The 21,350-nt window shown below is 41.6% G+C and overlaps 1 pseudogene; it reads left to right on the top strand.

The window, feature by feature from the left end:
* Window positions 1-20,618: 20,618 nt before the first annotated feature.
* Window positions 20,619-20,801, top strand: LOC147379523 (ATP synthase F(0) complex subunit k, mitochondrial pseudogene; annotated as a pseudogene).
* Window positions 20,802-21,350: the final 549 nt, after the last annotated feature.

The raw sequence follows: 21,350 nt of genomic DNA, 5'->3' as shown, positions 1-21,350 counted from the left end.
CTCACTGTCAGCTGAAGTGGCTGCCATGGCCTCATCTCAGGAACTAAGATGCTATTTCAGAATAACATACTGAGACGTGTACACTTGTAAGTAACTGTGACAGTCATCAGCTCAAGGGAAACTTCGCCCAGACTCACTCTCGAAATGTCTGTAATCATTTATTTGATAAATGAGAACCATGTTCATGACACACATTAATAGCTTTCTCGGTGCTTTGCCTCTTCACCTGTAACTTATTCAGTAAAATCTAGAAGTTACAGTTTAGGGTCATAAATATTAATACATGTTTCAGTTAATCTGTTTCCTTAGTCTGTTTTTCATAGCTCTTCTATTTCTCTAGCATGTGAGGTCACCAAAATTAAAGCAAATGGAAAATGAAAGGAACTTCTTCCATGTTCCCTTAGAGCTAAAACTAGACAGTGAGAAGTTGAGGGAAAAGCATAATATAAAAGCCAGGAAACCTAATATAAGCCCCCATTTTGTTACTTCTTCAGTTCAGTTCAGTTCAGTTCAGTCGCTCAGTTGTGTCCGACTCTTTGCGACCCCATGAATCGCAGCACGCCAGGCCTCCCTGTCCATCACCAACTCCTGGAGTTCACTCAAATTCATGTTCATTGAGTCAGTGATGCCATCCAGCCATCTCATCCTCTGTTACTTCTTAGACAAGTGATATTGGGCAAGTCACTTAAATATGCCATGGTTTTGTTTTGTTTTGTTTTGTTTTTTAATTTGGAAAAATGAGAGTAAAAACAAAGTCTAACTTTTTCGAGTAGGTGTTTGTAAACATAGTTCTCAAGCACTGCGCAAATATTTTTTATCATTCATTTTTACTGTACTTGGCTCATTAAAGATGGCCAAAAATTCTTTGCTACTCCCCCCATAAAGAGGTGGTGTCTCCTTCCTCTCCCACATGAACTCTAGACTAGCCTTGTGACTTGCTATGACCAATGGAGTGTGTGTGTGTGGTCACAGTTGCTCAGTTGTGCTCAATTGTTCAGTTGTGTCGACTCTTTGCACCTCCATGGACTGTAGCCTGTCAGGCTCCTCTGTCCATGGAATTTTCCAGGCAAGCATACTGGAGTGGGTTGACATTTCCTTCCCCAGGGGATCCTTCCAACCCAGGGATCAAACTTGAGTCTCCTGCATTACAGGCGGATTCTTTACCACTGCGCCACCTGGTCAAAGAGAGCTGTGGGGTAAACCTGGTAACAAGGACTGCAGGTGTATCATGTTAATACAATAGAACTTCAGGGTTTGTTTCCCCAACCTAATACAATCTTTAGGACACTGCTGCATACCCCAGAAAAGAGAAGACAAGGATCTGGACTACTGATGGGGCCATAGGGGAGAGAATAGCTAAAGTAAGATAGGGTAAGGTAAGGTAAAACCCCCAGGAACTTTCCCCATCAGAGAAGATGGTGAGGTGTTAAGGAGTTGAGTATCCTCTGGGATCCAATGAAAGCTCTACTGTCTGGAAGGAATGAGCAGCAGGACCTTCAAGCAAGTAGACAAATGTAATGAAGCTGATGGTGGAGGGATCATTTGGAAAAGTAGTAGCCATGGCCAACAGACATCCAGCAATGCTATGGAGAAGCTGGAACACAGAGTGACCTGGCAGGGACAAACGCAATAGGAAAACTAATAGCAGAGGCTGTGTTGAAGCAGCCTGAACCTTCTGGGCAAAGCGGGTGGGTGGGGGATCCTGGGTTTAGCTTGCTGAGTATGTCCTGCACGTCCCCTTGCCTTGACATGCTTATAAAGCTTTGAGGGATTCAGGTTATAGAAGGAGCAGAGGAAGACAAGGAGGTCCCCTCTGTTCTGTCGTCTTCCTAAGAACTCGCCTGAAGAACTAACTTCTTGAGATCTTTCCTGGCTGTTCCCTAGGAGCCGGGGAGCCCAGACTGTGCAGACTAAAACGTTCCTGAGATGAATGGAGCCCAATATACTTGCTAATAAGCCATTTTAGAAGTTTATGTGGAGCGTGGGGGTGGAGGAAAACAGCCCATTAGAGGGATAACTGATGATTTGGGCGGATCTCAGAGGCAATTGCTTTGAGACGTTATTTATCCTATTTTCCGCCTTCGCCTATCTCAGCCTAGTTTCTCAGATCCTCAACTAAGTGGTTAAGAAATCCATGTGTTCTTCCATCTCTTCTCCAATCTATTTTCTTTTGCTGCCAGAGTCTCTATTTCCACTTCGATTTTCCCCCGTAGATTTGAATGCAGCAAATCCTGGGAAAACCTAATTAAACTTTTTTTTTTCCAATGTGAGGATTTAAAGCAAAATGAAGCTGAATGGATGTGGTACAGAGGGTAGATTTTGATTCAGCAGAGCATTCTTTTTATGTGCTGGGAAAGACATGACATTCCTTAAAGGATAATTTTCCAAAAAAGGCAGAATCATCATTCTCATAGAGCTATAAAATGAGCACATGTTAAAGATTTTATTTGACTCATTAATTGAGAGAACCAGGCAGCTGTTATAACTAGATTAAGAAGAATCAAAGAAGCACAGATTTATACCCCAAATTCATACCAACTAAAGGAATGTTGAAATAAATGTGCAAATGGAGGCGAAACCACCTTTTTCTTGGATTAGAGAAGTGCTGTCCCTCCCATGCAGAGAATTCATTCTCATGTTTATAAAAAGAGTTGGTTTGCATTGCTATCAGTTATCTACAGTACTCAGATGAAAATAGCTCCATGGAATCAGAGTCAGACAGCCCAGAAGCATGTGCTTTAGACAAGGCAGAATTTTTCACTGAAGCATACATTTTTTCTTACACATTTAGACTAGTCCTTCCAGCTCAGGGAATTCACTCATTGGCTTCCTCCATGGATGACCTGGACTACCTCAGAAAAAGCAGATTACAATTAACATCTTAAATCAGTAACAATCTAGGTTGAACTAATAATAATTTAGGTTCAATAGTATACAAAAACTCTGCTCCTAACAAGCTCCATCCCCATTTTGTTGTTTTTGTCTCAAATTACATTTTTTTTTTACATTGTCTTAGGAAGAAAACATGAGTCTAATTGCAATTTGCTTGACAGGTGCCATACAAATAACACAAATCTAAACCTGACTCTGTCTAATTTTCATGGAAGGACATTAAATTGTATTTCATGTTGAATTAAATAACCAATACTGAATTTGGCAATCATAGAAAGAGTCAGGGACCTGAGATCAAGTCCCAGCTTTCTGGCTAAGGAGGTGTGTAATCTCTGAGCTTTGGTTTTCTTATCTGCAAGGTGAAAGAGGTCAGACTAGATGTTCTCAAAGGTTCCTTTTTGTTCTTAGTTCCTATGACTCTACTTCTCACATCAGTGGGCTGTTTGCTGTTTTATATTATTGTGATGATTAAATTTGTGTCTCAATTTAGTGAGGCTATGGTGTGTAGATATTTTTGAGATTTTTTTATTTTAATTGGAGGATAACTGCTTTCCAACGTTGTGTTGGTTTCTGCTGTACAGAAACATAAATCATCCATAAATATACAAATATCCCCTCTCTCTTGAACCTCTCTCCCACCCCCACCCCATCCTTCCCCTCTAGGTTGTCACAGAGCACTGGGCAGAGCTCCCTGTGTTATACAGCAACTTCCCTCTGGCTATCTATTTTACATATGGTAAATCCCTTATGATTATACAGTGGAAGTGAGAAATAGATTTAAGGGCCTAGATCTGATAGAGTGCCTGATGAACTATGGAATGAGGTTCGTGACACTGTACAGGAGACAGGGATCAAGACCATCTCCATGGAAAAGAAATGCAAAAAAGCAGAATGGCTGTCTGGGGAGGACTTACAAATAGCTGTGAAAAGAAGAGAAGTGAAAAGCAAAGGAGAAAAGGAAAGATATAAACATCTGAATGCAGAGTTCCAAAGAATAGCAAGAAGAGATAAGAAAGCCTTCCTCAGCGATCAATGCAAAGAAATAGAGGAAAACAACAGAATGGGAAAGACTAGGGATCTCTTCAAGAAAATCAGAGATACCAAAGGAACATTCCATGCAAAGATGAGCTCAATAAAGGACAGAAATGGTATGGACCTAACAGAAGCAGAAGATATTAAGAAGAGATGGCAAGAATACACAGAAGAACTGTACAAAAAAGATCTTCACGACCCAGATAATCACAATGGTGTGATCACTGACCTAGAGCCAGACATCCTGGAATGTGAAGTCAAGTGGGCCTTAGAAAGCATCACTATGAACAAAGCTAGTGGAGGTGATGAAATTCCAGTTGAGCTATTCCAAATCCTGAAAGATGATGCTGTGAAACTGCTGCACTCAATATGCCAGCAAATTGGGAAAACTCAGCAGTGGCCACAGGACTGGAAAAGGTCAGTTTTCATTCCAATCCCAAAGAAAGGCAATGCCAAAGAATGCTCAAACTACCGCACAATTGCACTCATCTCACACGCTAGTAAAGTAATGCTCAAAATTCTCCAAGCCAGGCTTCAGCAATATGTGAACTGTGAACTTCCAGATGTTCAAGCTGGTTTTAGAAAAGGCAGAGGAACCAGAGATCCAATTGCCAACATCCGCTGGATCATGGAAAAAGCAAGAGAGTTCCAGAAAAACATCTATTTCTGCTTTATTGACTATGCCAAAGCCTTTGACTGTGTGGATCACAATAAACTGTGGAAAATTCTTCAAGAGATGGGAATACCAGACCACCTGATCTGCCTCTTGAGAAATTTGTATGCAGGTCAGGAAGCAACAGTTAGAACTGGACATGGAACAACAGACTGGTTCCAAATAGGAAAAGGAGTTCGTCAAGGCTGTATATTGTCACCCTGCTTATTTAACTTATATGCAGAGTACATCATGAGAAATGCTGGACTGGAAGAAACACAAGCTGGAATCAAGATTGCCGGGAGAAATATCAATAACCTCAGATATGCAGATGACACCACCCTTATGGCAGAAAGTGAAGAGGAACTAAAAAGCCTCTTGATGAAAGTGAAAGAGGAGAGTGAAAAAGTTGGCTTAAAGCTCAATATTCAGAAAATGAAGATCATGGCGTCCAGTCCCACCACTTCATGGCAAATAGATGGGGAAACAGTGGAAACAGTGTCAGACTTTATTTTTATGGGCTCCAAAATCACTACAGATGGTGACTACAGCCATGAAATTAAAAGACGCTTACTCCTTGGAAGGAAAGTTATGACCAACCTACATAGCATATTCAAAAGCAGAGACATTACTTTGCCAACAAAGGTTCGTCTAGTCAAGGCTATGGTTTTTCCAGTGGTCATGTATGGATGTGAGAGTTGGACTGTGAAGAAGGCTGAGTGCTGAAGAATTGATGCTTTTGAAGTGTGGTGTTGGAGAAGACTCTTGAGAGTCCCTTGGACTGCAAGGAGATCCAACCAGTCCATTCTAAAGGAGATCAGCCCTGGGATTTCTTTGGAAGGAATGATGCTAAAGCTGAAACTCCAGTACTTTGGCCACCTCATGGGAAGAGTTGACTCATTGGAAAAGACTCTGATGCTGGGAGGGATTGGGGGCAGGAGGAGAAGGGGACGACAGAGGATGAGATGGCTGGATGGCATCACTGACTCGATGGACGTGAGTCTGAGTGAACTCTGGGAGTTGGTGATGGACAGGGAGGCCTGGCGTGCTGCGATTCATGGGGTCACAAACTGAGCGACTGATCTGATCTGATCTGATCTGAATGTATGTGTTTCAATGCTACCTTCTCAACATGTCTCACCCTCCCCTTCCCCCACTGTATCTACAAGTCCATTCTCTATGTCTACGTCTCCATTCCTGCCTTACAAATAGATTCATCAGCACCATTTTTCTAGATTCCATATATATGCATTAATAGATGATACGTTTTCCCCTTTCTGACTTACTTTACAACAGGCTCTAGGTTCATCCACCTCAGTTCAACTGACTCAAATTCGTTCCTTTTATGGCTGAATAATATTTCACTGTGTATATGTACCACAACTTCTTTATCCATTCATCTGTCAAAAGACATCTAGGTTGCTTCCATGTTCTGGCTGTTGTAAATAGGGTATGCAGATATTTGATCAGATGTTATTTTGGATGCTTCTGTGAAGACTTTTTTGGATAAGATTGACATTTAAATTGAGGGACTTTGAATAAAGCAAATTACTTTCCATAATGGGGGTGGGCCTCATACAATCAGTTGAGATTTTAACAGAACAAAAACTAACCTCCCCCAAACAAAACAAGAATTCTACAGAAGACTGCCTTTGGACTTGAACTACAACTCTTCCCTGAGTTTCCAGCCTGCCAGCCCATTTCATTGGTATTTGAATGACTCACCAAGCCTCCATAATGGTGTGAGCCAGTCCTTAAAATAAATCTCTCTCTCTCTCCCTATCTATCAATTATAACATATACATAAAGAGATCCAACAGAATATGGAATGGGTACACACACACACATTCCTGTTGGTTCTTTCTCTATATTTCCCTCTGAAGAATCCTGACTAATACACTTACTATGAGGAAAGAAAGATGGAGTGCTGGAAATGGATAGTTATAGACTCCTCTGAAATATGTTAAAACCGGTATTTTTTTGCCCATACTCAGGACAGAAGAACAAAGTTTTGCATACACATGTCTACCTATTCAAAGGAACACCCAGACTTCTTTCATAAAACCCAGCACATTTGTTAAGTAGAAAGAAGAAAAGAGCATGCTCAAAAGTGAGAGCCCAGTTCCCTAATCATGGTGGTTTCATATTCTAACCATCAAGTGGAGTGGGCAGCTTTCATGTAAATGGCTCAGAGGGTCAGGAGCCTGTAAGTCCCTTCCCAGCTTCCCAGTGGAGTCTGGCTTCCTCCCCAGGAACTAGAAGGGTGGGGTTACTAGCCTTGATTTTTCACTACCATGCTCACATGACACATGATTAGACTCACCAAGTCACATTCATATTTGACCCCTGAGTTTATTAAAGCCAAGGATAAATAGATGGGATCAGACTGAAGAAGCTGGATGGGAACCAAGGGCTTATTCCATACTGGCGACACATCAAGACCATTTTGCTAATGGCACCAACTGTGCCAGTAACCCATTATGAAACGAGTGATTTTTGTAGCACTGACTTTTAAGCATAAAATATGCCAAAATGATATTGGGTTCTTTTTATACATTAGTGCTAATACAATATCCTTACATCTGTTCCTATCTAATTATCCTTTTCTTTTTTTTTAATAAATAAGAAAATTGAAGGGGCAGTCAAGTCAAGTAACTCACCCAAGGCTACAAATGTAGTTAGGAGTGGAGACAGATCTAACTTAGCTTCTCTGGTTGTCAGCTCTTTCTTTTTCCATTGCATTCATAGCACCTCTCCTGTGGCCCATTCTTTCTCCACCACCCCTCCTACTGAGAGGCCACGGACAAGTACCTCAAGCGGAATGCCAAAGGTGAGAAGCTAATACTGCGGTGAAAAAGAAGGAAAATAAACACCACTTCTCAATGCAGCAGTCATTGGCAAGGGAAGCAATGTTGCTGTGAAAACATGGTGCCCATAATGTTTATCAATGGAAAGGTAGGGGTCATCACACACACACACACACGCACACACACACACACACACACAACTGATAGAATCTAGATTGTGGAACCAACAGAATCACCTCTGTGACTGTTTCTGACTGAGAAAAGTTCCCAAAAGATTCCTCTCTGAGGTTTGCTTACCTATGCCTCCCGTAGAAAAGACTTAAAATTTCACATTATGCATTAGCTTGATGGTGAATGTGTAGGTTTTTAGTCATTCAGTGGAATTTATTAAATGACTACTAGGGTCAAGACTCTGACCCCAAAGAAGCAAGAGAGGAATGCCAACATAGAATTCCTGGGTTCTCCCCTCCAGGATCTTTTTATCTAAACTTGCCAAGGAAGATTATAAAGTTAGAGCCAGAGAGACATACCACCAATTGAGATGCTTTATAAAGTAGATGACATCTGAGCTGGAACTTAAAGGCTGAGAGCAACTTCCAGTTGGCAGAAAATGGAGAGAATTGAATGTTCAACTAAGGGAACAGACATGGACAGGTGAGAGTGTGGTGGTTAGGGGACAGAAGGCCAGAGCACAGACAAAATGAGGGATGTGGAGGGACATGAAACTGAATTCTCAATGGCTTTTCTTGGTTTGTTTTTGTTTTTTGGCCATGCTTCTCAGGTTGCAGTTTCCCTAGTCAGGGTCAAACCCAGGCCCACAGTACTGAACGTGCCGTGTCCTAACCATTGGATTGCCAGGAAATTCCTCCTATGGATTTTGAATGCTATGATAAGGAATGTGTGTTATATTTTATTATGGTTCCTGGCTTTCCACTCTTTCTTCTTGCAAGAGAAGTTCACATCCCCATTCATTGCCCTGGGATTTTCATTGTCTCCAATAGGAGGAGTATACATTTCTGCCCCATTGACACTGGGCTTAGTTATGTGATTTGCCTGGACTCTGACATATAGACCACATATGCCATGTTTGAGCAGAAACCTTAAGAGTCTTTGTTTCCAATAGCTCTCTTGCTTTTCCCCCTCTGCACCAGATTGGCTTATTCCATAGAGGACCTGCTTCTTCAGCTGAGTTTTGGAATGAAGGTGATCCACGGAGCAGAACCACAGCTGACCCCACAATGACCCATGACTAACATGAAACATAAGTGAGAAATAAGCCATTGCTTTGCTGTTGTAACTGAAATTTGGAGGATGTTTGTTGCCACAACCAAACTGAACAATGATACTTTCTTTAAACTTTATTCTGAAGGCAATAGGTTTTAGAAAAGACAACAAAATTTTTCCTTTCTCCTGTCCCTGGTGGTCCCATGAATTTCAGTGGTGAATAAAATGTTTTAATTCCTGACTCTATTCAGATTCAATTACTTCAATGTCAGAGACATTGGGGATGGAGGAGGATAAAATAGCAGTTAGCTGAATACTCACTCTTCATAGCCACTGGTTCAGAGTCACCTGGAATCTAAGTGAATCTGATAAATTGCACTGTGAGCATCCAACACTTTGTAGCTGATGGCAGCAAAAACATCACTACTTTCCAAATTGTTCAGGATAGCACCAACTTGCCAGATAGGAATAAAGATTTCAAATTTAAACTTGAAGCTTTACTTTCCAGTGATGGAATGTTTCATTCAGCCTCAACAAAGAAATAAATGGACTGATGTTTCATGCTGAGATGACCACCAGAGAAATACTGTCCACAACACAGAAATTGTACTGCTACCGATGTAAGCAAGCTTAAGAGATGTTTAACTTTCACTAGATTATTGAGCAGGATTTGAGAATATCTGTTAGTACCACTGTTTCTCATGTATCATTTAATTAAGTACCAACAAAGATCCTCATAGAGGGCTTCCCTGGTGGCTCAGATGGTAAAGAATTTGCCTTTAATGCAGGAGACCCGGGTTTGATCCCTAGGTTGGGAAGATCCCCTGGGAGAAGGCTACTCATTCCAGTATTCTGGAGAATTCCATGGACAGAGGACCCTGATGGGCTACAGTCCATGGAGTTGCCAAGAGTCAGACATGACTGAGCAACTAACACTTTCAAGGATCCTCATTCATCATATAGTGTGAGAAGGAGGATGATAGGAGGAGAGGTCAGGAGTATGAATAGCACTGGTAATAGTGATGATGATTTAAAAAATGAGAAAGAGAATGTGCTCTGGATACAGCTAAACCTCAACTGCAAGAATGGCTTGCAACTTACTAGTTATACGTTCTGGGAAAAATACCTGAAACAAAGTTTCCTCATTTATAAAATAGATGTAATAAAAGCTCTCTGCTACAGTGATCATGAGAATGATATGAGATAATGAGTAAAGTATTTGGCATATGTAGTAGATGCTCATACATGTTGCTGATGTTTTCTGTCTTCAACTTTTAATATTTATCTGCTTCTCACCTGAATGCTTTTCCTTAACCTCATCAAAATTCTACCCATCCTTCAGTGTCTAGATTTATCCTCTCATCAAGGCATTCTCTGACTTCAGTGCGTGGCACTCTACCTTCCCTGAAACATCAGTAAAGGCCACAGATGTTCTTTTTTTTTTTAATTTTAATTAATTAGTCATTTATTCAGCAAATATTTCCAGGGTGCCCTATTCTGCAACAGGCACTGTTATAGGTGCTGGAAATACAGGTGTGAATAAAGTCTTGCTCTCACTGAGCTCACATTATAGTAGGAGGAGAGTGATAACAATAAACAAATAAATAAACATGTACTAAGTGAAATAATGATAAGTTCTTTGAAGAAAAACAAAACAGGACAGGAAGAAAAAGGGATACCAGAGTGGGATGGATACTATTTTATATCAGATGGTCAAGAAAGGCCTCACTGAGGCAATATTGGAGTAGAGAGAATGAGCCATGAGGAACCTGTGGGATGACATTTCAGGGTAAAGGGTCTAGTCAGTGCAAAGGCCCTGAGGCAGGAGAAATCTTGGCATGTTTTTGGAAGGACACTAGTGTGTGAGCAGAGTAAGCCAGCGAAAGTGGTGGGAGATAAGGTCAGGAAGGCAGGATCTGGTAGGTGATGGGAAGGACTTTGATTTTTAGTCTCAGTGAGCTGGGAATCCATGGGAGGCTTTTTGAGCAGAGAAGTTACATAATTTTACTTATATTTTTAAAAGGCTCACTCCATATGCTGTGTTGGAAATAGATTTTAGAGGAATAAGCACAGAAGAAAAGACAAAGTTAAGGGGCTTTTGCAGCAAGAGGTGAGAGGCAATGGTGACTTAGACAAGATGTAATAATGGAGGTGTGAGAAACATGGAGCCTGGTTATATTTTGAAGAAGGAATAAAAAGACTTTCTGATAGATTGAATGTGACAGGAGATAAAGAAAGGAGTCAGGAATGACTCCAAGTTCTCTGGTCTTCATAACTGGGAGCATGAGGAATATTGGGGGGAGTAGATTTTTGGGTGGAAGGAGATTCATGCTCATTCTGGCATCTGTTGAGTAGTTATTTATTCAATATCCAAGTAGTTATTTATTCAATACCCATTAGGCAGATGGATATGTAAGTCTGGAGTTAGAGGAAGACATCCAGGCTTGAAATACAAATCTGAGAATGAAAAGCATGTAAATAGAGTTTGAAAAGCTGTGAGACTGGAGGTTATTGCAAGAGTGTTCAGGGATTGGGAAAAATAAGAAGGAACAAGGAAAGGAGACAGGGAAGGAGCAACCAGGGACAAAACTGAGAATGATACCCTGGAAGCCAAGTGGTGGGAATAAAAAGCAAGTGGTCAACGGTAAAATGCTGCCAATAAGATGAATAAGGTGAATGCAGGTGATCAAAGATATACATCCATCTTAACATCTTTGAGGACCCCAAAGCAGCCTTGTTGCTATCTGTTCTGATCTTCTTCCATAGCTGAATTAGTTAGCAGAAAGTAATCTCACTATCCATATGGGCTGTTCCTTTTACACCTTGTATCATATAAAACATAGATTTCCTTTCCTTAAAAGCATCCCTCACAATATATAAAGTAGACTAGATGAAGAATCTAAGATAACAAGGAGAGTTGGGTCACCTCAAACCTCTAATTTCTGCACTTAAATAATTCTTTGACCATATCTGCCAGCTGAAGATGCAGCCTTCCACCAAAATATTAAGCCCTCTCTTCCCCTCTGCCTCCTTCTCTGTGCTCCATCTCAAATCTCTGTCCATTTCTTTGAAGAACTCAGCTCTGGGACTCCACTGAATACCCAAAGTCTCTTCTGAGCTGGGTTCTCACACCTTCCTCTCTTACCCACTCATCCATGTCAGGAGAACAAAGCCTCCCTCCCCTCCAAAAAAAAAAAAGAAAAGATGTATAAGGTGAAGACTGAGAATCAATCATTTAATGTGGTAAGATGGAGTTTGCTGAAGATCTTGATAAGAGCAGTTTTCGGGAAGCAATTTTGAGAATGAAATCCTGACTGAAGTGTATTTAGTAAAGAGTGGAATGGGAATTATTGTGTCTAGAAGGCTCATCCAAGGGGATTTTCTATAAAGGAGACCAGTATTTAGAGGGGAGGGTGGGATCAAGGCAGATTTTGCTTAATTTTTGTAAGATGTGTGATAATTCAGCATGTTTGTATGTTACTGGAAATGACTCCATAGAAAAAGAAACATTGTTGATCAGGAAAGAGAAGAGATGGTTGCTGGAACTATGCGAAGAGTTGACTCATCGGAAAAGACTCTGATGCTGGGAGGGATTGGGGGCAGGAGGAGAAGGGGACGACAGAGGATGAGGTGGCTGGATGGCATCACCGACTCGATGGGACATGAGTTTGTGTGAACTCTGGGAGTTGGTGATGGACAGGGAGGCCTGGCGTGCTGCGATTCATGGGGTCGCAGAGAGTCGGACACGACTGAGCGACTGAACTGAACTGAACTGAGAAGGGATGCAATCAAGAACATGGTGGAGGGTTTGGCTTCACATAGGAATCCAACTAAGTCATCCAGGGAACCAAGCGGAAAGCAGATACAGTGGGAGAAGTAGGAGCTGGGAGAACAGGGAAGTTCTCTTCTGGGAGTCTCTATTTTTTTTTCCCTCCAATAAAATAGAGGTTAAAAAATCAAGGAGATCCTGGAGGTGCAAAGAAAGAAGAGAACATGTGAAATAGGGATCTAAGGAAGTAGAAGATGGAGTGGATCTTGATAATACAGAAGGACTGCCAGTTCCATGCACTGAGGTCGGGAATCATGAATATAAAATGAGACTTGTCACTGTGGCTGTGGAGGTTCTCTCCAGCACAATCAGCGGCTGGGTGCACGTGAAGAGTGGACAGGAGTTGAATTGAAGCATGGTTTTACCAGGCATAGGGCAAGAAGGGAAAAGTGACTGTAAGGGACTGGGAATAAGGACAGGGACCACAAGTAAACAGTTGATGGGTGTGGAATGTAAGCAGAGTAGAGGGAGGAAAGGACAGATCTTAGAAAGACAAGAGATAGTGACAGGGAGGGACTCAACCTCATGATAATGAATGTTTGCTGCACTTAGAGTTTTACAGAAAGTGGCCTGAAAAGACGTTCAGCAGTTAAGAGTGGGATGCACAGAATGGCCAGGTCTAGGGTATGGCTATGCAATAAGTGACTGAGGATGAGATGGTTGGATGGCATCACTGACTCAATGGATGTGAGTTTGAGCAAGCTCCAGGAGTTGGTGATGGACAGAGAAGCCTGGTGTGCTGCAGTCCATGGGGTCACAAAGAGTCAGATACAACTGAGCGACTGAACTGAACTGAAGTGACTGAGGAGAGACAGGACAACCACTCATCAGTATTACCGAGGTCTAATGTCCCCAACAAACCCTTAGAGAAGACTAGCCATGTCTTACAGGTCTTTCTCCCTGAGCATCCAGCACAGGGCTATGGGTTTAGCAGGGACTTCATTTATGTTTAAAAATGTGTTCCATGAAAGTTCAGTCATTGAAGAATACAGAAAAATTGAGGCAAGACTCAGATTTTCTATTATAAACTACACCCCCCTCCACACACACACACACACACACACACACACAATTATTTCTAAGCCATTGGGATAACTAAAGAGAATCCCTGACCCTAGAGGTATTTAAGTCATGGTTTCAGTTAGTCAACCCAATCATAGAGTTCCATGGCATGAGGTCATTTGTAATTAGTGAAGGCAAGAATTTGGACTTCATTGTTTGGAGTCTTAGCTGGTGAGTGAGACTAGACAGCTACTTAATGTCTACATATCAGTGTGATCATATTATTTTATAGCTATTATCAGTTCTGTGGGCATTCTCTGAAGGGAAGAAAATATATTATTTGTAAAAATTGCCAAAAATCGAAAGCTGTATTTTCCTTGGGGAATCCACAGAGGCATCTGCATACAAACCTCAAAGCTGAGAAAGCAAGAAAATTTCACATCCATTTTATTTAAATAGACTCACTGCTTTAATCTGTATATCAGCATGTTGCTAAATACTAAGGCCAAAAAGTACCAGGCATTGGGGGAAATTATCGTCAGCCAAAACTAGCATCTGCGGCAAACTCAGGGAAGCAACAATAAAAAAAAACCTTTTGCAGTCATGGGCTGGGAGAATGAAAATAAACCAAGATTTTTAAAGAATTCACCTTGTCAGATAAAATGTACTGCCCTGTTCAGCAGTGGATGGATAATTGGAAGTCTGAGGCTTATAGTAATCAATCAAATCTGAGCACACAGCAGAAAGAGAGTGGAGTATAATTTAATGTTTGGGAAGAGCCTGCTCCCTTTCCACTCACCCTGCCCAGGAAAACAAGGTCCTCAGAGGCGTAACAGTGACCCCATCCTCACCCCTACACAGTCCTCACCTCATTGTGGTTCTCTGCAATCCACAAATCTCACTGAATGAATTCCCACAACCCCCTAGGCAATAAACAGTAGAGTCTCACTTTGAGGATGTGAGTTGGAGGTTCAGAGGGTCCAGGTGATGTGCTGCTACTGGCGGAGCAGTGATTCAGACCCTATCTTCTCCATCCAGGTCAAGCCATTCTCATACCCTAACCAGACCTAGATTGGTAAGAATCCAGCCTCAGGGGCATTTTGTCAGCTCACATGGGACATTTGTCCTGGCTCACTCTTGGTACATTTCAATCAGGATTCCCAGTTGGGAGGCAAGAACATCCCGGAAGCAGGTTTTCAGCCTTACCTTTAAGAGGACCATGATTTCCTTCTTTACAGCCCCTATTTCTTCCCCTTTTCAGTCCCACTGCCCTCCATTACTTCATATCAAGCTATTATGTCTAAGCTGAAGGTTCTGCCACTTGTGTCTGTTCCTTCCAAATCAGTTTTCTTATCGGTGTTCATTAATTGTTCTAAGATGCCAGCTTCATTACTGATTTTAAAATGTTCACTGGCTGTTGTTGTTAGGACAAGGCACAGATTCCTTGACTTGGTATTCAAGGCCTTCGTAATTTGGCCCCAAACTGTTTTGTAATCTATGTCCCACTCCTCTGCTCTTTGTCACCCCAGACTATGCATTTTCCCAAATTGGAACCTTGATGTCCTGTGTTCACTCTGAATACAGTGTCCTCATCCCTCCTCTTGCACCTGTACATTCTACTTCCATTCTTTCAAAGAAGGTCCATCTTTTCCTCCTTGCAGCCAGAACACCGCAGCACCCAGCAGCTCTTTCAGGGCTAGTGTGCGGTTTGCCCCTCCAGATCGCGCTCCAGCCTCTCCACCCTGCTCACTGCCCCAGGAGGTGAGTGTTCCAGCCTCTCCACCCTGCTCACTGCCCCAGGAGGTGAGTGGCATGGGCCGGCTCCCTTACTCCCCCAATACTGCATTCTGTGTGGTTTTCCCCTTTACAAACACTCCCCTTTGTAAAGAGTCTTTTTAAAAAGTTAAAGTCTCCTCGAATTCCCAGTTTAAATCTGACATCCGCTTCCTGCCAGGACCTTGACTGTTATCGTTCCCCTCTGCTATATACCAGCCGGCTTTATTTATTGCTTTAAGCCTTCGTATACCATATCAAGTGCTGTCTTGAATTAATAGCTATTTTCCTCTGTAATTATACATTCCCAACCTCACTTACGTTTCCTGAAGGAAAGAAATATGTATTAGACTCCTACATATGCTTGACTATCCCCCTTACCACCTGCTATTTCAATCAGACTTAGCACATTTTTTTTTGTTATGTGTCCCTATGTAAAGATGACTAAATGGGTTATGAAAAGGAGATCTGTTTAAAACCTAAGCAAATATATACTTGAATGTATCTAATTATAAAGAAATAAATGACTGAAGAGAGTTGATAATGATATATTGCACCTACCTTCTCTAAGTAATTGGTTCCACTTTAATCCTGCTCAGGATTAAGTAAATCGTTACAATAACTCAGAGACATTTCCATTGGCTTCACTTTACTTACTTCCTGGCCAGTGGCAGCAGCTACAAAGGATGGTACCAACTTCAAGCACCTGACAAGCTTTCTGTCCCTTAGAAATGGCTGCTAAAAGGGCCAGGTAACAATTTTCCAGAAATTAAGGAAATGATATTGCCTTAAAAGGTAAATTTACCTCTCATAACTTTTGTGAAGACTAAAGGAATAAATATAAAATACCTAGCTCAGTACCTGGAACACGGTATTATTCAATGAGGCAGCTCTCGTCCTCCTTATATTCAGAGCAAATATATCATATTTATAACTATATTAAAAATGTAGAGTTTTATATACAGAGTGCACATAGGTTTAATTATAAATGTGTTGCATACGTTATATGTAGCATCAACGTAATACAGATTGTGCTTTTGGAAACTTAAACTGAAAAAAATATATAAGCTTTTAACTATAGTAAATATGGCAAACATTAAGAGAAATTACCATTTTCCAAAATTCATAAGCAAGAGAATCACTGCCTAAGACAATTTGCTGAAAATTAAATGTGATCTCTACAGTGTCTTTGTGGCTATTGTGAAATGCAAATATGGAAATGTTTGATCATTTTAACTGCCCTAGGCATTATAACTCGCTATAAATTCAATCTCTAAGTTTTTTAAAGATGTTTTAAAAAGAAAGACCACTGAATCCATTGACAAGAAAAGAGTTACAAAGAACCAGCTAAAAAGTATCTTTATTTTCTTGTAAAAATCTCATAAATAATGGGAAACTGAATCCCAGCTCTGGATTGGAGTGAGATGGGTTTCTGCATACAACCTCCGTATCTGCTTCGTTCTCTTCTTGCTTTCCTTATTCCTCTGATACTTGTCCAGGACACCTGGACAGAAGTAGCATAGCCAGAACTAACTAGGAGATTTTTGTGGTTTCCACCACATGACTCAACATCCCAAACATAGTAAGGATTCCTAAAAGACCACTGGGGAAGCAATTAGCAGATGGGCTCCAGTCTAACACTATGGAAACAGAATTGAAAGTCAAATATGTGCTAAAACACAATGCTTGGAGCATGTATTGTACATTTAAAGAACATGGGTAGCAACCATGATTCAGTGGTAATTGAGTATGGTTTCTATGGCAATATGATTCATTTCCAGTAGAATTCGTCAACCTAAAATAGTAGGTTTCCCCTCATTAAGAGAAACAAATAAAAAGGGCATCAATATTTGTTTTTCCATTATTCAAAGATTACAATGTTTGCTTATGGCAAAGAGACGATAAGTCACGTCACAGAACCAACATGAAATAAGGCCACCATTGTTTTTCTGGAACTAAATGGATGCTCATTGCTCTTGGGGAGCTGCAACGAAGGACACCAGGGGCTGGATGTGTCAAGTCAAGGCTGCAGGTTGCTGCAGTGCCTGCAAGTGTCCTGGAATACCCGTGAGTTCACACTGGCTTTCCTTAAGTGCAAACAGAATTTCAAGAGATAGAAGGATTTTCTCCAGGAAGGAGCATTCAGCCTTGAACACAGCAAGGAGGTGTAGAACTGGAAGAAAACAATAGGAATGAAAGCTAACGCTTCCCGTCTTCCTCCCTGTCAGACACCACTCCAGGCGCCTCCTACAAACCATCTCAGTGTCTTTTCCCAGCAACCCCACGGGGTAGGTACTACTACTATCCCTGAATTCCAGGTGTGGAAGCCAATGCACAAGCCATTCAGCGTCTTGCCCAGGGGTACACAGTTGGGAATGGTGATGGAAAATTTGAATTCTGGAAGTCTGGCCGCAAGCCCTGCACTTTTAACCACTTTCCTATGTAGGCAAGGAAGTGAAAAAGGGAACATTGCTTGCCCAAAATCCCACAGTGACTTAAGAGACCAAACTTAAGACCTTAGACTGCAGGTTCACTGGCATTTCCATAGTGCCAGCCTGGCTCTTCATGCCCAGGCCAGAGTACTAGGAGAATGAGAGATTCATGGCAAGCAGAGTGATAGAAGTGTCAAAGGCACCTGTTCTTCCGCATGCTTTTTATTTATTTATTTGGCTGCCCTGGGTCTTTGTTGCATCCTGCAAGTTTCTCTAGTTGTGGTGCACAGGCTTAGTTTCCCCAAGATATGTGGGATAATAGTTGCCTGTTTTTTTTCTTTTTAGCTGCTAAGTCATGTCCAACTCTATTGCAGCCCCCGTGGACTGTAGCCTGCCAGGCTCTTCTGTCCATGGGATTTCCCAGGCAAGAATATTGGAGTGGGTTGCCATTTCCTTCTCCAGAGGAGCTTTCTGACTCAGGGATCGAAACTGAGTCTCCTGCACTGCAGGCAGATTCTTTACCACTGGGGGATCAGGGAAGCCCAAGGATCAAACCTGCGTCCCTTAAATTGGAAGGTGGATTCTTAACCACTGGACCACCAGGGAAGTCCCTCTCCTGCTTTCTAATAAACACATGCATCCTACTACTTTCTAACGTTCTCTCCAAGACTCCCTTGACAGCTCAGACTCTGCTAGAGCTACTCTAAGTGTGTGCCATAGTTTTGGTGGAGTTGCAGTTTGATTATCTGATAATTATTGAGTCTCAGATTTTAACTGGAAATTTCTCTGCCACACAGTGAGTGTTGTGTTTGGAGGAACAGGGTTTGCTCTGCAACCCTCGTAGTCAGAGAGTGATGATATATAATAGGTGCATTCCACACTCCAGCTATTTTTGCTGATCTTGCAGATAAAAATAACTTGATTATAAACAGGGACACTGGCTGCTACCTGCTGAGACTGAAACCCCAAAGAGTTTGTCTATGAGCTTGACTGTGAAGATAAACATGGGGGAAGCAGTGTTGCATAGTGATAAATAATGTCACATCTGCAAATGAGTCTGATCTCAGCTCTAACATCTACTAAGTTAGAAATCCTGAGCAAGTTATATAATCCCCCAAGCCTCAGTTTCCTCATCTATTAAATGAGATTAACAATACCAGCCTCATAGTGTTATCAAAATTAGTCAAGATAATCAATATAAAGCTGTTCTAACAGCATCTGGCTCATGTTAAGCCTCACCCCCTGCTCCCCTTGCCCTCAGCACTTCAGCAATACTGAACTTCTCTTAGTTCCCCCAAACACCTTGTTCTCTAAGTCTTTTACTCTGCCTGGAAGGTTTTTCCTCTGTTTGTCCTCCGGAAAAATCTCTCTTAATTCTTCAAGTTTCATTCAAGTGCTTCATGACTCACCCAGACATTCTTATGTATTTCTTTCATCCTTCTACCATTTCTATTCATCCACCATTATGCTGCTGCTGCTAAGTCGCTTCAGTCGTGTCCGACTCTGTGCGACCCCATAGACAGCAGCCCACCAGGCTCCTCTGTCCCTGGGATTCTCCAGGCAAGAACACTGGAGTGGGTTGCCATTTCCTTCTCCAATGCATGAAAGTGAAAAGTGAAAGTGAAGTCGCTCAGTCGTGTCTGACTCTTGGCGACCCCATGGACTGCACCCTACCAGGCTCCTCTGTCCATGGGATTTTCCAGGCAAAAGTACTGGAGTGGGTTGCCATTGCCTTCTCTGATCCACCATTATAACACTCACTAAATTGTGACAATTTGTCAATGTGTCTTTTCATTCTACTTCCTGAATGCACATTAATTCTTCGTGCCCAGTGCAGAACCTGGCACATTATGGGTATTTAATAAACAGTTGTTGAGTAATGAACAGGCAAGTACTGAGTTTTAGTATAAAGTCCAGACTTACGTTCAATAAAATAAGAACGTCTTCTAGAGATATTAACAGCCTAATATAATAAATCAGGAAGGCTCCAACCATAAAATATAAAGTGTATTCTCATTTTGGTTTTAATAGAAATCCGAAGCTTTAGAAACTACATTCTGAACATAATTGGATCCGAAAGAGATTAAAGATCACTTTATGACAGAAGGAGACTCACAAAGCCAGTGGGAGGAGCCTGAGATCATGACCCAATGTGCATGAGAAAAATTCCACAGGATTCAAATTCACGTCCCAAATGGCAAATTATCATTGATTTTTTGCCACCTAGTAAGTGTTCTGAATAATAATTCACTGAGATATGAGTATATAAAACATCAAGAACTACTAACTAGGAATTATCCTGCGCACTAAAATCAAGGTCTATGGAAACAGTTGTATTTCTTACATCACTCCAAAGGGATATCCAGCCCTTGGACAGTTTCACTGTGATGGAAATAGAGCAAAGTCCAGAAACAGCTCATTCACACAGTTCAAAGCTTCTCTGGTCTAGACTGCTCTAAGGGCAGATTTCCACATTTTCTACATAAGAACTGAGGAAATGCACATTAAAAAAAGAAACCCTGTACAGACTCACTGCAGAATGTCACCTCTCATGTAGCCTGCTGAGCAGCCAATGTGAAGCATCAGCTCACAATCCATGAAGAGAGGAAAAGTCAGCGGTATCAGGATGAAGGCCAGGTACCCCAGAGGCTTATGGGGGAAAGGCCTCGCAGAGAAGGACAGGCAAAGCTTTCAATGAGACAGGTCCCACAAGAATTTTTCACTTGTCTCAGGCTTGAAGGGGACTCTGAAGTTCCATAATCGCTTTTGTAGAATGCATTTTCTTTTGTAGACACCATCTGCAGTGTTGTGGTTGGAAGTTGTGCATGCGTGTGCATGCAGAAGAAACACCACCATATATTCCTAAAGATACAGGACAATCTGATACTTTTGAAAACATCAATACTGAAGGCTAGCTATACAGTTGAAGCTGAACAGTTGAGTACAGTTGAATGTGTGCCTTTTGCGAGACTAAAATTATGGCAGATTCAAAAATTGATCCCAATTCCATTTCACTGATGTTAAAAAATATTTCAACTCATACTCTCACAGGTAGAATGAATTGTGTACTGGCCATGTGTGGAGGTTTTGCTTTGATGGTTTTACGCTTCAAGCTATCATCTAACACTCCAGCTGTGAAAGCAACATATGGATTATAAATTCTCTGTACCTCATCTGTTAATTCCCCCTGCTAATGTCAACTCAATGTGAGAAGCTAATGGAGAAGCTAATTCAACTCAATGTGACACTCACCTTGCACAAAAAAGAATCTAGTTAACATTTCTCATCAGTTTCCCATGTGGTTTTTATTAGGTTTTCATAGGATAGTGGTCATTCACTTCCTTGTGGTGGGCACTCAATGTGAGTCATTATGCTTTTCCTATCTGCTCCCTCACTCATTACCCCGCAAAGTGGAATCAAAGCCCTTATCAGGGGCTTTGGGAGAGGAATCAGGCAATAGGAACTCAGTCCTTTCCTCTCTCCTTCATCTAGGAAGTCAGCTGCTCCTAGATAGCAAGTGTTCTAAATCTCTGTGTTCTAAGTTTTTTAGTAGGAGAGCTCCATATGGTGGGTGGCAGGTGGGAGGGCTATTGGCTGTCCAGATGAGCTTGTGGCCACGTGGTTAAGTCTGCCTGAATCCAGGGTTCAGGACTGGAAGCCTGTTCTTGCTGCTCTTAAACCACATTCACCATCTAGTCTTTATCAGC

Source organism: Bos grunniens, chromosome 1 (genome assembly GCF_055505025.1).
Source record: "Bos grunniens cultivar Pamir isolate PY7600 chromosome 1, Bosgru_T2T1.0, whole genome shotgun sequence".
NCBI lineage: Eukaryota > Metazoa > Chordata > Mammalia > Artiodactyla > Bovidae > Bos > Bos grunniens.
The sequence above is the reverse complement of the archived record's forward strand: the minus strand, read 5'-3'. Positions and strand labels throughout refer to the sequence as shown.